The sequence below is a fragment of the Sminthopsis crassicaudata genome, chromosome 6, assembly GCF_048593235.1.
Source record: "Sminthopsis crassicaudata isolate SCR6 chromosome 6, ASM4859323v1, whole genome shotgun sequence".
NCBI lineage: Eukaryota > Metazoa > Chordata > Mammalia > Dasyuromorphia > Dasyuridae > Sminthopsis > Sminthopsis crassicaudata.
Window position 1 is genome coordinate 240492791 of NC_133622.1, and position 16710 is coordinate 240509500.

The 16710-nt window shown below is 32.3% G+C and overlaps 1 pseudogene; it reads right to left on the minus strand.

The window, feature by feature from the left end:
* Positions 1-6974: 6974 nt before the first annotated feature.
* On the minus strand, positions 6975-7886 carry LOC141546689 (olfactory receptor 10AG1-like; annotated as a pseudogene).
* Between the last annotated feature and the right edge of the window lie 8824 nt (positions 7887-16710).

A 16710-nucleotide genomic window follows, 5' to 3' on the forward strand; every position in this document is an offset into this window, starting at 1 on the left:
GGACCCTAAAATCAAAACGCCAAGAAATATAGTGGCCAAGTTCAAGAACCATCAGACAAAGGAAAAGATATTGGAAGCTGCTAGAAAAAAACAATTCAGATATGGAGGATCCACAATAAGGATAACACAGGATCTAGCAGCGTCCACATTAAAAGAACGCAGGGCCTGGAACATGATATTCCGAAAGGCTAAGGAACTTGGTATGCAGCCAAGAATAACTTACCCAGCAAGAATGAGCATCGTTTTCCAGGGAAGAAGATGGACATTTAACGAAATAAATGAATTCCATCTATTTTTGATGAAAAAACCAGACCTACATAAGAGGTTTGATCTTCAAATACAGAACTCAAGAGACTTCTAAAAAAGGTAAAAAGAAATCTTGAGAACTATACTTCTATCAAAAAAATATGTAAAGAACATATGTACAATTTGTCTTAGAAAATAGAGGTGGAAAGGAGATTATATCATAAAAAAGTACAAAGTGGTGGTACTACATCTCATGAAGAGGCAAAGGTAACCTATTATATCTGAGAGAAAGAAATGAGGGAGATGAACATAGCGTGTATCAATAGACATATTCGATTTATGGTGAAACTTCTTCCACTTCATTGAAAAGTGAAAGGGAAGGAGTAAGCTAAGGGGAAGGGAATACAGTAATTTCGAGGAAAAGGGGTAAAATAAGGGGAGGATCTTTAAGGTGGGGGAGGGATTCTAAAAAGGGAGGGCTGTGAAAAGCAAGTGGTGTTTACCAGTTTAATACTGGATAGGAGGGTAAAAGGGAAGGAAAGGGGAAAAGCATAAGCAGGGGTTAATAGGATGGCAAGCAATATAGAATTAGTCCTTCTAACCATAAATGTGAATGGGGCAAACTGCCTCATAAAGAGGAAGCAGTTAGCAGACTGGATTAAAAGTCAGAATCCTACTATATGTTGTTTACAGGAAACACACCTGAAACAGGATGAGACATTCAAACTAAAAGTAAAAGGGTGGAGCAGAATCTATTATGCTTCAGGCAAAACCAAAAAAGCAGGAGTAGCCATCCTCATCTCAGATCAAGCAAAAACAAAAATTGATCTAATTAAAAGAGATAAGGAAGGGCATTATATCCTGCTAAAGGGAAGCATCAATAGTGAAGCAGTATCAATATTAAACATGTATGCACCAAGTGGTGCAGCATCTAAATTCTTAAAAGAGAAATTAAGAGAGCTGCAAGAGGAAATAGATAGCAAAACTATAATAGCGGGAGATCTCAACCTTGCACTCTCAGAATTAGATAAATCAAACCACAAAATAAATAAGAAAGAAGTCAAAGAGGTAAATAGAATACTAGAAAAGTTTGATATGATAGATCTTTGGCGAAAGCTAAATGGAGACAGAAAGGAATATACTTTCTTCTCAGCAGTTCATGGAACCTATACAAAAATTGATCATATACTAGGGCATAAAAACCTCAAAATCAAATGCAGTAAGGCAGAAATAGTAAATGCATCCTTTTCAGACCATAATGCAATCAAAATAACATTTAATAAAAAGCCAGGGGAAAATAGACCAAAAAATAATTGGAAACTAAATAATCTTATACTAAAGAATGATTGGGTAAAACAGCAAATCATAGACATAATTAATAACTTCACCCAAGAAAATGACAATAATGAGACATCATACCAAAATGTGTGGGATACAGCCAAAGCAGTAATTAGGGGAAGTTTTATATCTCTACAGGCCTACCTGCATAAAATAGAGAAAGAGAGGGCCAACGAATTGGGTTTACAACTAAAATTGCTAGAAAAGGAACAAATTAAAAACCCCCAGACAAACACAAAACTTGAAATTCAAAAAATAAAAGGTGAGATTAATAAAATTGAAAGTAAAAAAACTATTGAATTAATTAATAAAACTAAGAGTTGGTTTTATGAAAAAACCAACAAAATAGACAAACCCTTAGTAAACCTGATTAAAAAAAGGAAAGAGAAAAAGCAAATTGATAGTCTTGAAAATGAAAAGGGTGAACTCACCACTAATGAAGAGGAAATTAGAACAATAGTTAGGAGCTACTTTGCTCAACTTTATGCCGATAAATTCGATAACTTAAATGAAATGGAAGAATACCTTCAAAAATATAGCTTACCCAGATTAACAGAGGAAGAAGTAAGTAGTTTAAATAGTCCCATCTCAGAAAAAGAAATAGACCAAGCTATTAACCAACTTCCTAAGAAAAAGTCCCCAGGACCAGATGGATTTACAGGTGAATTCTACCAAACATTTAAAGAACAACTAACTCCAATGCTATGTAAACTATTTGAAAAAATAGGGATTGAAGGAGTCCTACCAAATTCCTTCTATGACACAGACATGGTACTGATACCTAAACCAGGTAGATCGAAAACTGAGAAAGAAAACTATAGACCAATTTCCTTAATGAATATTGATGCTAAAATCTTAAATAAGATATTAGCAAATAGACTTCAGAAAATCATCCCCAGGATAATACACTATGACCAAGTGGGATTTATACCAGGAATGCAGGGCTGGTTTAATATTAGGAAAACTATTAGTATAATTGACCATATTAATAATCAAATTAATAAAAACCATATGATCATCTCAATAGATGCAGAAAAGGCATTTGATAAAATCCAACATCCATTCCTACTAAAAACGCTTGAGAGTATAGGAATAAATGGACTATTCCTTAAAATAATAAGGAGCATATATTTAAAACCTTCAGTAAACATCATATGTAATGGTGATAAACTAGAACCTTTCCCTGTAAGATCAGGAGTGAAACAAGGTTGCCCACTATCACCATTACTATTCAATATAGTACTAGAAACTCTAGCCTTGGCAATAAGAGCCGAGAAAGAGATCCAAGGAATTAGAGTAGGAAATGAAGAAATCAAATTGTCACTTTTCGCAGATGACATGATGGTATACTTAGAGAACCCCAAAGACTCTGCTAAAAAGCTATTAGAAATAATTCAGAATTTTAGCAAAGTCGCAGGATACAAAATAAATCCACATAAATCCTCAGGATTTTTATACATTACCAACACAATCCAACAGCAAGAGATACAAAGAGAAATTCCATTCAAAATAACAGTCGATAGTATCAAATATTTGGGAATATATCTACCAAAGGAGAGTCAGGAATTATATGAGCAAAATTACAAAACACTTGCCACAAAAATAAAGTCAGATTTAAATAATTGGAAAGACATTCAATGTTCTTGGATAGGCCGAGCGAATATAATAAAGATGACAATACTCCCCAAACTAATCTATTTATTTAGTGCTATACCAATCAGACTCCCAAGAAACTATTTTAATGACCTAGAAAAAATAACAACAAAATTCATATGGAAGAATAAAAGGTCGAGAATTGCAAGGGAACTAATGAAAAAAAAGTCAGAGGAAGGTGGTCTAAGTGTACCTGATTTAAAGCTATATTATAAAGCAACAGTCACCAAAACCATTTGGTATTGGCTAAGAAATAGACTAGTTGATCAGTGGCATAGGTTAGGTTCACAGGACAAGATAGTGAATAAAAATAGCAATCTAATCTTTGACAAACCCAAAGATCCCAAATTTTGGGATAAGAATTCATTATTTGACAAAAACTGCTGGGAAAACTGGAAATTAGTATGGCAGAAACTAGGCATGGACCCACATTTAACACCACATACTAAGATTAGATCAAAATGGGTCCAAGATTTAGGCATAAAGAACGAAATCATAAATAAATTGGAGGAACATGGGATGGTTTACCTCTCAGACTTGTGGAGGAGGAAGGAGTTTGTGTCCAAGGGAGAACTAGAGACCATTATTGATCACAAAATAGAACATTTTGATTACACCAAATTAAAAAGTTTCTGCACAAACAAAACTAATGCAAACAAGATTAGAAGGGAAGTAACAAATTGGGAAAAAATTTTTACAGTTAAAGGTTCTGATAAAGGCCTCATCTCCAAAATATACAGAGAATTGACTTTAATTTATAAGAAATCAAGCCATTCTCCAATTGATAAATGGTCAAAGGATATGAACAGACAATTTTCAGATGATGAAATTAAAACTATTTCCACTCATATGAAAGAGTGTTCCAAATCACTATTGATCAGAGAAATGCAAATTAAGACAACTCTGAGGTATCATTACACACCTGTCAGATTGGCTAAAATGACAGGAACAAATAACGATGAATGTTGGAGGGGCTGTGGGAAAACTGGGACACTGATGCATTGTTGGTGGAGTTGTGAAAGAATCCAACCATTCTGGAGAGCAATCTGGAATTATGCCCAAAAAGTTATCAAAATGTGCATACCCTTTGACCCAGCCATACTACTACTGGGCTTATACCCCAAGGAACTACTAGAGAAGGGAAAGGGTCCTGTATGTGCCAAAATGTTTGTGGCAGCCCTTTTCATAGTGGCTAGAAGCTGGAAGATGAATGGATGTCCATCAATTGGAGAATGGTTGGGTAAACTATGGTATATGAATGTTATGGAATATTACTGTTCTATAAGAAATGACCAACAGGAGAAATACAGAGAGGCTTGGAGAGACTTACATCAACTGATGCTGAGTGAAACGAGCAGAACCAGAAGATCATTATACACTTCAACAATGATACTGTACGAGGATGTATGCTGATGGAAGTGGATTTCTTCAACATAGAGAAGAGCTAATCCAATTCCAATTGATTAATGATGGACAGAACCAGCTACATACAGAAAAGGACTGGGAAATGAATGTAAACTGTTATTTTTACCTTCTGAATCCAATTCTTCCTGTGCAACAAAAAATTCGGTTCTACACACATATATTGTATCTAAATTATACTGTAATATATTTAACATATATAAGACTGCTTGCCATCAGGGGGAGGGGGTTGGGGGAGGAAGGGAAAAAATCTGAATAGAAGTAAGTGCAAGGGATAATGTTGTAAAAAATTACCCATGCATATGTACTGTCAAAAAATGTTTTAATTATAAAATAAAATAAAAAATTAAAAAAAAAAAAAAAAAAATGTTGAAATTCATTATCATTTGTGAAAACTGAATTAGCACCCTCGATACCTTAGAATTAGCCGGAGTCAGGATAAGCAAAAGTCCATGATCGTTATTCTTGGTCTTTTGAGGTAGAAGTCAGGGGAATGGATATAGGAATCTCCACACCTTATTTCTTTCTCTTCACCACCAAAAAGCGACTCCAGCTTGTCTTACTCCACCCTCTGATCCCTCTCACAATTCTCTGCCTACACCCACAGATAGAGCCAGCACAGAATAGTTGGGCAGGGTCATTCTCCAAGCATATGTTAATAGAGTATTGTCCAATTGGTAATTAGCCTTAAGTACTTAGACCTCAGTGCAACTCAGTTTCAGCCCTTTACATCCATTGTCTTTTTTTTTTTTTTTTTTTTTAAGAGAACCAAAATAACATCACTATGTTAGAAATGGAGTTACAGTGTGTCTAACTGTGGCTGATCATACCAAAATGAACTCAGAATGTTCTGCCACTGATAGGACAAAAATAATTCATATGAACATTTGGCATAGTTCCTCTAATTTTGCAAATCTCATGCTTTATCTGATAATTTCATTCTGCTTTGCTTGTAGAGCATAGCAACTTCTCTGATGAGGGCATGTCAACCTGGGTGGTCCTGTGCCAGTGTGGTCCATGTTATACAATTTATTCCTAAGTTTTTAAGAGAGAACTTGAAAGTAGCCTTATGTCACTTTTTTGACCCTCTTGTTATGTATTCCAAGGATGCTATTGTAAGAAGAAAAGACCTACAAATATCACAATATTCACAACAGCATCATCTTAAAAAAATTTTGGAGTCTCAAGAAAAAAAAAAATGTTTCTGATGATTGCTTAATGATGGAAATATAACAGCATTTACTAAGCTGCCTTAACAAATGCATAAATGCCCCAGGTTATTTTTTACCTTCCAAATCCAATTCTTCCTTTGCAACAACAATAACAACAACAACAACAACAACAAAATTTGGTTCTCACATATATATTATACCTAGGATATACTATAACATATTTAATATGTATGGGAATGTCTGCCATCTGGGGAGGGGGTGGAGGGAAGTAGGGGAAAATTCAGAACAGAAGGGAGTACAAGGGATAATGTTGTAAAAATGCTATAATTATAAAATTAATAAAAAATAATAATTAAAAAAAACCAAATGCATATGAAAATTTCATAGAAAGTTGAGAAAAATGCTTTAAAGGACAAGGAGTAAGTAAAATGTAGATGAACTAATGCACAACAATTCCAGAATTATAAAGAAATTCAAAATGGAGAGGCCACTGAATTTTGACCAAGATGATTAGAATATTACCTGTTAAATAATTCATCTTTCCTACTATAAATAAAAGATAAGACTGTGAAATTTAAAAAAAAAAAAAGTTTTTTCTTTATTTTTAGCTGTTTTGTGAGTAGAATGTGTCAAAAATTAAATGGCAATAACTGTTTGTTTCATATGCAGTGAAGCCCACAGTCTTCACACAAAATCATAAAAGATAGCATATTAGAAATATTGGAAATGTCAGATACCTTAGAGTTTATCTGGTTTGCAAATAAGCAAAATAAATTCTACAAAATGAAAACAGTTTGGTTATGGAATTCTCAAGGAGAAATTGATAAGTCCAGTTTTCTGTAGATTGTAAACTTATGTGACTTAAGTAATTTTTGAAGAAATTATTTTAATTTATCATTTTAAGAAAAGAAATTAAACTTTAAAAGGATAAATTTAAATGACATTTGCTCTTTATAACTCAATTATAGTAGATATGACATTGGGATGGGAGAAAATATTGTATAGCATTGATTATTTTAGATGAGTAAATTTTCAAATGAAGTTAGGCAATAAGAACAAAAGTCAATTTCTATAAATAGAAATTGACAAATGGAATTCTAACAAAAGAAAGGTTCATTAAAATTTATTTCATTCATGACCTAGTTATTTCAATAATAACTTTCTTAATGCAGCAATGACATTCTTATTCCTTAGGCTATATATCATAGGATTAAACATTGGTGTTAAGATGGTATAGAAAAGAGAGAGCACTTTGTCAATTTCTTCTGAGTGACTAGCTTTTGGTCGCAAATACATAATGCCAATAGACTCATAGAATAAACTGACAACTATAAGGTGGGAAAAGCAAGTAGAAAATGCTTTATATCTACTTGTGCCTGATGGAAGTTTCAGAATTACACTAATGATTTTAGTGTAGACCATAGAATTGAGCTGCAACAACCATATAGTACAGCCACTCAGACAGAAACTCAGTTGTGGATGTGTCCCCACAGGCTAATTTCAGTAATGAGGAATGTCACAGAAAACATGATTGAGTTTATTTGAACCACAGAAGGGTAAAGAAAAAATCCGATATGTCAAGCTTGTTTGAATTGGGATTCCACTGATCCAAGAGACCACCTCCAGTTGGACACAAAATTTGTGATTCATGATGAGAAGATAATTCAGTGGCTTACAAATGGCCACATAGTGGTCATATGATATCACGGCCAGGAGGAGGCATTCTGTGCTACCAAGGACTAAAAAGAAGCAAAGTTGTATAGCACAAGCCAAGAAAGACATTTTTTTATTATGGGACCAAATGTTTGTTAATAGCTTGGGGAGTATGACTGATGTATAGCAGATTTCCAAAAAGGAAAAGTTCCCAAGAAAAAAGTACATGGGTGTTTGGAGAGCTGGATCAGTCTTGGTTATTGCAATGATGAGACCATTCCCCATCAGGATATTCATGTACATGATTAAAAATATTGTAAACAGAAACCCTTGGAATTTAGGAACAATAGAGAATCCTAGAAGTATAAATTCCATGACGATGGTATAATTTTCTCCTGCCATCTTCATGTGCATTTTATGTGTACTTTATATTTGTGGAAATGGTTGAATTTAAAGTTACTTTTCAGGAAACTGTTTCCTCACCTATAAATAGAGGGATTTGGATTAAATAATCTCTATGTCTGTTTAAGAGCTAATGTAATATAATATAGGTCCAAACATATCACCAATTAAACAAACATAATTTAAATATCTGCTACTCAACTTATAAGACTAAAAAGTAAAATGATTTGAAAGACATAGTTGGTTCTACATTTTTAACTCTAGCCAAAATTCCATCCATACCAAATATTCATAATTCAATTATTTTAAGAGTGCTACTGCTGTTTGTTGTTCTCTTTTCATGTTCAGTCATTTTTTATTCTTTGTGACCCCATTTGTGATATTATTCCTAGGGATATGGGAGTGGGATGTTTGGGACATTTGGTTTCGAAGATGGAACAGGGAATATTTACTCAGTAAAAACAAAAAAAAAATCATTCTAACACACACACAGACACTTACTTGCTTTCTGTAATCATACAGAATCATAGAAATGGAGTTAGACATAGAAATGAACTTAGTCTCACAAGATACAGATACATATTAGGAAAGTGAGTCTCACAACAATTCTGTAAGCCCTGTTCTTCTGATTCCAAGTGTAGCTCTTTTGTGGGATATACACATTTAAGTTCTTGTTTGACTACAAGTACAAGAAAGTTTAGAAGACATATTTTATCCAATCCAACTTGAAGGAAGAAAAAAAATAAAAATAAATTTATTTAATTCCCTCAAGCATGACTGGCCATGTTCATTTCACTCGTGTGTTTTCTCATTTTTGTTAGACTGCTCTCCCATTCAGTTTTACAAATGGTCAATTCAATTTTATTTTTGTTTTTCAAGAAAACAAGTAAGCAAGTTACTTTCTTCTCTGAAATATTCAATAATTCCAAAAATCCCAGAAAGAGCTACTCTTTGGAAACTTAAGTGTATCCATTGTCTTTTTCAAACTTTTGGACTTATGTTACCTCAGTCCTATTTTTTAGCATTTATTTTCTCATATACTAGTAGGATCATAAGATATAGAGTGCTCTTGGAAGGGAGCAGATTCCAGCAAGTCCATTCCCCTAATTTTAAACATAATGTAAGACTTAATGTGTTTCAATAATTTGCCAAAAATCATACAGGCAGCATCAAAGGTGGTATTGGAATTTATGTTCTCTTATTGCAGGATTAATATACTTTTCTGTTGTACAATATTGGCCATTATGAGACTTAGTTTATATTTTTTAATCTGCTAGGTAAATAATATTTGTTTATTATAGTAAGGTAAAAATTTAGCAGAACCAAGAATGTTTCATATTCCAACATATCAACATAACTGGGAAAAGTTTGCATTCTAACATTAATATTTATTTTAAGTTACTGAATAATCTTCTTTTCATATCTATAGGGAGAGCTGACATATGTATGTATTATGAGTCATCAATAGCATCTTATGTATTTTTTCAAATTATTTTCCTCAAGTGTGATAGATTTATGAGTGCCTCACTGCAAGAATGAGAAATCCAATGAAGTGAGATTTTAATAATGAGTAAATTTTAATAATGAGTAAAGAAACAAGAACTAAATTATTGATCAGGTAGAGACAGGTAATTCATTCCTATTTCAGTCTGGAAAGGCATGACGTATTTGGAAGAGAAGAAATCTAAGGATAGGCAGATGGTGGAGTGGATAGAACATCAGTCCTGCTTTCAGGGGTACCTGAGTTTAAATGTGAGCTCAAATACTTGACATTTATGAGCTGTGTAATCCCGAGCAAGTCACTCAACCCTGATTGCTTCAGCAAAACCAAACAATAAAAAATCCAAAAAGTAAAAAAAAAAAAAAAAAAATCACAAAACCTGGGATTTTTATCACAAAGGACAGGAGAAATGAAAAACAAACAAAAATAACAATAAAAATTGTATATACTTAACAAATTCCATGTCTTTTTTTCCCCTTTTTTGTTATTCTTTCTTCACCCCGACTGATTTCATAAAATGCTATATTACATTCCTATTTCTGAGGCTAGGTCAGATTTGTTATTTTTTTTCTCTAATTCATACTAATGCATTTGCCACACCATATGTGTGCTGGCAGAGATAATAAAGTGCATTATGGGAGTACAGGTTGTCTAGTAGGAATCATCAAACCTGAGATCTGTCAAGTTTATGGTCTATCTCAGACAAGCTGTATAACCAAAGACTCCTCTATAACCTTCACTTCAATTTTCTCACCTGTGAATTGTAGATATACTTGCATCCATATGGTCAGTTCAAATGGCAGAATATATGTGAAAAGATTTTGAGGGAAAGAAAGTAAAAATGTAAGTTTTATCATTGTCACCCCAAATTTACCAACTCAAACTCAGCTAATGGAGGCCAGAGACTTTCACTCTTCCTATCCTTCTCCCTTTCTCACCTATGTTTTTCCCCTTTTCTCTACAGAGTACATATTTGGACTAGATTCCAGAATTGTATTAGTGATCATAAATTCCAATTCTGAGTTTGGTGTTAAAAAATCTCTCCCAGTTTTGATATTTTGTGTGTTCAGATGCCAATTGGTCTTACCGTCCCATGTTGTACTCCATATTTCAAATTATAATTTTAATTATTCTAATACATACTTCGTAAATTGAATTTAAAATAAAGTAAATCAACAGTGCAATTCCAAAGCTCAATAGTTAGGAAATGTAATTTAAAGGAACATATCTTTCTAGAGCATGACACCTTTATTCTAAATAATTAGTTACTTATATTTTGTGTCATCATCTACTTAATCACTTTCAGGAATTCAGGAAATTTAAGTCAATCTCATCATTATGGAAAGTTTCTTCAGGAAAAATAGTTAATGAGGAACCCATGGTATTATATTCTTATCTCAAACTCATTTGCTTTGTATATGTAGGTATTTGTGCATGTGTTGCCTTAGTGAGTGTAGGAGAATAGGGACCTGTCCTCAGTAAATACATGTCTGATATTACCTCTAGAATTTTATACCAAAGAGAAATATTCCAGAGAATATTTTTATTTAATGAAATTCTATTTCAACTCAAATATTCAATGAAAAAAAGGTTTTCCAAGAAAATCCTTTCTTGGAAAATTGTAATGATGAGAAAATCTTGGTTAAAATTTTAGAATTTTATAATGTCAGTGCATATTTCTCTCAAACTCTTGAGAGAAAGTTTTCAAGTCTCTAACTCATCTAGAATGTGACCAGAATAGTTTGGTCACTTCAGTGCTAGAGAGTATTGGAAAAAAACTGAAAAACAACCTTACATAAAATTAAGGTACTTTATATTCTCCTGTTAGGAATTTGTAATATTAAAGAAGAAAATTATCTAGATTTCAATTTACTTATTTTTAAATAACATTGTTGCATATTATCCTTAAGTTTTGGGAATAAAGGGATAATTTAAACTCTGTTCTATGTCCCTCTATTCTTATTTATACTTTTTAAGAGTTTGTAGTGATTAACTATGTCTATGAATCTTCCTAAGTAAATTAAAAAAATACTGACTCAAACTAAGCATACATTAATTTTTGTATCTGAGGTATTAATTTTAAATAGAATGGTGCATTTGAACTCTTATTTGAACCATGTCTTATTGGAAGTTTATCATGATTATTATTTGAAAAATTTAAATGATACCTGTATATGATCGGGCTTTTTCATGTTCTAGAGTTTTTTAAGTTTTAAATCATGCTTTCCTACTTTACTGCATCTTTATCCCACAATAGAGAAGAAAACTGATATTGAAATAGCAAATAGCTTGGAAATTATGTGGCTATCACTTAATTGAGGAAGTTATTCCCAGTCAAAAAACCCATGCTTACCTTTTGAATTGGGATAAAACTATTTTCAGCTGTTTCTTCATTTGTTTAAAATGTTTAAATCAGCATATTAATGTAGGTAGTTAGGACATTATTGATCAGTATCAGTAAAGCAGGCAGTTTCACATGATATTCCCTATACATATAACACTAGAGACATGAAGAAAACTAATGATGATGACAATAATAAATGATTTAGGCTTTTTATATTTAAGCAAATCATTTGATATAAATTCTATAAAATCACTCTGACATAAATTCTATAGCTATTATCTTCCTGTGCTTAAACATATGAAAATAGTTATGCTACTTTGCAAGGTTACAAAACTAATAAAATATTCTTAAATTTATGCAACTTCCTCAGAAGAAGAGGAGGAATCAAATGTGCTCTTCAATCAACAATAGGCACAGCATCCATTCCATTATTCAGCAAATGCTGCAAAAACTCCCAACCTCCCTTTTGAAAATTATCAAAGTAATTAGAGCTGTTTAAAAAGAGGGGGTTCCTATCCTGCTTTCCTTCACTGGAAACTGCTTTTCTCCCTTGTTTAATGAAAGGTCAGGCACCTGACTTCAAGTCCAGTGTTTCAAATATTTGGCAATGAAACCATAGAGAATGATGGGAAGACAACAGACTTTTGTAATCTAATGATGAAAACAAATAAAAATGTATTAAAAGCTTTCATAAAGGAAGTTCTTTTCCTCTGAGTTTAATTCTTTCCTAATACATAAATCAAACCAGTTTCTATTGATCTTTTCCTATTAACCTCATTCCCATCCCCTCCATCCCTGGCCAGGTTTTTCACTCTTAATTTCTCAATGGAATTACTGGCTAACAATCTCTATTATACCAACTTTGGACCTCACACTGGAGGATACTAATATTGTCTATTGATTTTATTTCAAGTACTGTGATTTCTTCATTCCTCAGTTCTCATCAACTATTACTTTAGTATACATCAACTATATAAAAGGACTGTCATATTTTTTTTTGCTTTTATCATCACTCACAAGTGATCTAAATAATTTTATCAGGATTCCAAAATTCCTTCTTTTTTAAATCACATGACACAGCATCAGTATAGACAGAAAGCTCATTCTTGGAAGTGTCTCCACATGCCAGCTTCAACAAAGGGGGAATGTCACAGAAAACAAGATTGAGTTTATTAGAACCACAGAAGGGCAAAGAGAAGATCTGATATGTTAATACTATTTGAACTAGGATCCCTGAAATCCAGGAGTCAGTCAGGAGCAGAAGATACATTTTTTGGCTTATAATGACAGGATAGTACAGAGGCTTACAAATGGCACATAATGTTCATATTCCATCACTTCCAAGAGAAACATTCACTAATCCCCCTAATGAGGGGAATAAATTGATATGCTACAGGCCAGGAAAGAAATATTTCTTTTTATTTTCAAAGATTTGCAAGCATTCTGGGAAGAGTAACTGATGTGTAACACATTTCTAAGAAGGTAAATTTCCCAAGGAAAAAATACACAGGAATTTGGAGACCATTCCCTATTAGGATAACTCATGTAGGTTACTAAGAAAATTCTAAATAGAAATTTTAAATATTGGGAAGTTGAGAAAGTTCTAGGAAAATTAATTTCATAATAATAGATTCCTTCCCATCCTTTTTCTTACTGTGTCTTTTATATGGAAAATATTGACTTCTCTAGTTTCTAATCATAATTTTCTAAGCACTGATAGTTTTCTCTTAAAAAGAGAAAAATATTGCAGGTATTATTAGGTTATTTTTATCATTTATTTTTATAACTTTTATGTTTTAAGATTACTTTTAGCTTTCCATTCATAATAATTAAATGACTGAGTCTTTTCCTTTAAAATGTCTGGTTCTCATGCATGGCATATTCTTTCTTCTCATCTCCAGCTCCTCTCTTATTTTAAGTCTCAATTCAGATCTCATCTTTTTGCAACAGACCTTTCTGTATGTCTTGGTTAGAACCTTTTAGATTGCTTCAAAATTTCCCTGCACATAACTTGTATGAACAGCATTGTTTGTGTTTTCTATTATCAGAGTATGATCTGTAGTAGACAAAAAATAAGTCTTTTCATTGTTAAGTTTGTATTTGCTTTGTCTTCTGAATGCTTAGAAACATAGTATCTTCCATCTAGTGAGCACTTAATGCATATTTATTAGCTAATGCTTACTTTTACAACTCTAATTCTAGACACTTTAGATGTGGATCTAGGAGCTATTAATTAGCTATTAATTAATTATTAATTAATTATTAACATCCATTAATTCATTTAAAATATTTTTGTCAGAAAATGTGTATGTGTATATTTATGCATGTATTTATATTATACTTATATATTTATAACATACTTCATAATAATTTGCTCATAAACTATTTTATCTGGATCAACTGTCCCAATAATATGTGGGTTAGGAGTAATGATGGTTCAGAAAACATGAGACATAAGTAAGCCATTTTGTCTATTTTAAATACTCAAATTAACTATGAAGCACATATGCAGATAGATATCTGCAAGCAGAGAAAGAACTGATCAATAGATGTATGTGTGAAATAATTCTACACACACAAATATGCAAACAAATGTGCATACAATGCACACGTATATACACATATTTATAAGTGCCTATTTGTGTCTGATGGTATCCATCTCTAAGGCAGGGAAGAATGAAGAAAATATACATAATAATTTTGTTAAAAATATTAAAGGAATAGCAAGTTTTGTATGATAGATTTTCACTTTCACATGCAATGATCTTTTTCATTTTACTATGTTTTAGAAATGCTTACTTCATTCCATAAAGTACAAATAAAACATATATTTTCAAAAGAATATGAGAAATGGGAACCATACTATTTCTATTGTGTAGTTAGATAACTCCAGAGCAATGAATCAGGGTCCCAAAGCTCTGACTGGAAAGAAAGCTGAAAGAAGTGGTTTGTTGGATAGTCTCTCTTCTCTCTCTTATTTATAAATATACATAGATACATGTGACTATAACAGAAATAGATGGTATTGATAAACACAGTTATGGCTATAAATATAATCTATTATATGATATTGATAGTTTTTTCTATGGACATGTATAGATTAAACATTCTATATGAGAAATTATAATGTGTATTCATGTGTTTCTATACAGGTATTGTGTATATCTACATATATGTGAATTTATACATAATATGTATTATTCATCATATTATATACATGTACACATATGAGTTTTTATTTGGGGAGATAAAAACAGAGATTTCTCCTGACATAATAAAAAAAGTTGAACTACCTTTTCAAACATAATGAAGTAAGCTTTGTTACGTACTTTCCATTCCACCTAAACTATCCATTTGCTATTCCAGACACTTAGCATTTCTCCTTCAAATTCCATACTTTTTTTCACACACTATTCTAAATGTGTCCTTGCTAATATGTAATATATATTATTACCATGGTATAACATATTATAACATTATAACATAGACCCAATAATTCTAAGGTTAAGAAGAATTATTCTTCATGTATTACATGCAGCAGATGCAAAGATAATTGTGAAATGGCCCCACTCACTGATAGGTCTCTGATCTAGCCTAGAAGATAAGCTATACATACAGAATAAGTGCAATCATAATAGACATTGATGTGTGGAACTAACATTTGAGAGAATCAAGAAGGATTGCATTTAAAAGATTATATTTAAGCTGAGAGTTGAAAGAAACTAGAGATTCGAAAGGATAGGAATAATAAGGAATTATAATTAAGACAGCTAGATAAAAGGTAAGGAGACAAGTCTCATTATAATTCATGGAAATATACTTTATCAGAACTCTAAAAACAACAAAGGATATATGAAAGAATTTTCAGATAAAGAAATTAAAACCCTTTCTAATCAAATGAAAGAATGTTTTAGATCATTATTGGTCAGAGAAAAAAATAATACAACACCTTTAAGTTTGGCTAAGATAACAGGAAAAAGATAATGATAAGATGATTAATGTTTGAGGGATGTGGGGAAATGGGAGAATAATACATTTGTTGCTCAAGTTGTGAACTGATTCAACCTTTCTAGAGAGCAATTCGGAAACTATGCATACCCTTTGATCCAGCAGTGTCTCTACTGGATGTGTATCCCAAAGAGATCATAAAAGGGAAAAGGAACCAGAAGTGCAAAAATATTTGTGCCAACTATTTTTATAGTGGCAAAGTACTCAAAACTGAATGGATACACTTCAATTGGAGAATGGCTAAATAAGTTGTGGTAAGTGCATGTTATAGAATATTATTCTTCTTATTAGCTAGAACTTGAAACAAAGTATTAAGTGGAATTGAGGAGACAATGGTTAAATCTGGTTTAACATTTCCCGCTTTCTTTTGTTTTTAGAACGTAAGTGACCTCCATGACTTTGCGAGGAGGTGAGAACCCCAAAAAGGGAAGTAGTCATGCCCTCTCATGTCTCAGGAAGGGAGATGAAAACACCAAAGGAAATGGGAAATCAAATCAGATTAGCAGGTTTATGAAGAGTCTCATTCTTACAAACAGGTATACATAAATCTATCAATATGGGAGGTATTACACATAATTACTTAAATTACATAAGTATATAGTAACACAGGATAGTAGTGATGTGATACATAACATGAATTAGCAATTTATACATGTCCATAAGTCCTAGATATAGTCCAAAACCAATCTATTATCCATTACTTCACATGTATAGAGAATCTAATTATTCCTGAAAGTTTTAAAGTCCTGCAATAGTCTCATCAACAATTTTCCATCTCAGGAATCCAATGATTCCTGCTGGTTTCAAAGTTCTGCATCAGTCTTATCAATATTTTTTCCTCTCAGGAAATCCAATGATCCCTGCTGGTTTTAAAGTTATGCAACAGTCTTGTTTGTTATCAGCCATGCTCTTTCAGTATCCAATATTTCTTAGGTCTTCTCCTTTGTTTCAAGGTCTCTTTTTTCTGTCTC